A 1,582-nucleotide genomic window follows, 5' to 3' on the forward strand; every position below is an offset into this window, starting at 1 on the left:
AGGTTCACATAGAAATTGTATACGGCACCCGTATGCACACGTACGGATTGTACATGTATCGTATACGGAACCTATACAAACGAAATTTCACGGGACCCACAAGAAGTGGCAGCAATGGCATGCTTCCTTTTCTCCGCACTTCCGTGTCCCGGACGAGTAGAGTACCTGCTCGCGTTCGGAACTCACTTCCTCGACCATAGGGAATGCCCCGCCCGCCCTGCCGTTGCGGCCGCTGTGTGCTGAACCCGCCGTTGGTGCCCGTCGGTGCCCGTTGGCCGCTCGCACGACGTGCTCGGGGGTCAGCCCGCCCGTTGGCCCCGCTGTGTGCGAGTGTATGCTGCTGGGCTCGGCTGCGCGTTATACCGACGCCCGCCACGCCCCGCCACGCCCGGGAGGAACTCAGGCGGGGCGGGGCGGGGCGTGGCGGGGCGCGCGGCCGTCTGAGTTGAGCGTCAGTTGATCGCGGGCCGGCGCGCGGCGAGCACTCTCTGCTGGCGTTGTTGCTCCGCTCCGCGACACACGGGGCCCGCGCGGCATGCCCGTGCGCGTGCGTGCGTGATCGGGCGGGCGTGCGTGCGTGCGAGTTCTCTCGTGCGGCGCGTGATTGTGCGTGTGAGTGTGCGCGCGTGCGCGCGAGCGTGTGTTGGTGAAAGAGCTCCCCGATAGTGAAGCTAGAGCTCCTCTCCGAGCTGATCAAGTCTGTGTGTGTGTGACGTCACTGTTTGTTTACAAGCCCGCGCCGCCGCGACTCTTCCTTCCCACCCAGACCAGACCTTCGGCTCGGCGCGCGGGTCGTTCGAGAAACGTAACCCGCCCATCGGGCCGCCGGGTGAAACGCAGCTTCCTCCATCCTCGGCTGAAATGCGATGCGAAGACGCGACAGCCGGCGACGCAGCGCGGCTGCCGTCCTGAGAGAGAGTGGAGTGGACTTGACGGGACAGTCATAAGCTGCAGACACCTCCCTCCGCACCGCAGGGTGGGCCTGCGTGTGTGAGTGTGTGTGCAGCTAGCGCCGGCACGGAGGGCCCGAGCCGCGCCCGCGCTGCTGCAGCCCGGCGCAGTGCTGCATTACCGCCATACCTATTTCGTGCTTCGCTGCGCCCCCCGCACGACCACGCCCCGCCGAGCCCCGCCCGCTACGCCACGCCACGCCCCCATGCGCCACTGGGCAGCATCTTGCACCGACCAGGGGGGGCCTCTTTGAGCCGGGTTGCTCGGTCCCATAGTAGTGACCTAGCCCCCCGCCCTCGCGAAGCACGAGATACGGGGCCCTTCGTGACGTTTTTCCTGGTGTCGTCAGGAGAACACTAACACATGCACACCTACACACACACTCACTCACTCACTCGCGCAGCGGAATTCCCCTACTGCCGCTCCTCTCGCTCGCTGCCGCCGTTTGCACGAGACCCTTTAGTTGGCCTGCTACTGCGACGCAGTGCGCCACGCCTCGCCTCGCCCCGCACGGCTCATTCTTCCAATCAAGAAGTGACCGTGAGGGTCGAGCGGGGGCCGCCGTGCCCATCGCAGAGCGCGGCCGCCTCACCCTTCCCCGCCCCGCCCCACCCCGCCCCGCTACAGGCGC

The 1,582-nt window shown here is 66.5% G+C and overlaps 1 protein-coding gene across 1 annotated transcript in view; it reads left to right on the plus strand.

Annotated features, from left to right (window-relative positions):
• Nucleotides 1-1,582, plus strand: part of LOC113206482 (rab11 family-interacting protein 4) — a gene marked incomplete at its 5' end in the record, with an annotated part of 53,029 nt that overhangs the window by 42,154 nt on the left and 9,293 nt on the right.

The sequence above is a fragment of the Frankliniella occidentalis genome, unplaced genomic scaffold (assembly GCF_000697945.3).
Source record: "Frankliniella occidentalis isolate FOCC.00 unplaced genomic scaffold, Focc_3.1 Scaffold629, whole genome shotgun sequence".
NCBI classification, from domain to species: Eukaryota; Metazoa; Arthropoda; class Insecta; order Thysanoptera; family Thripidae; genus Frankliniella; species Frankliniella occidentalis.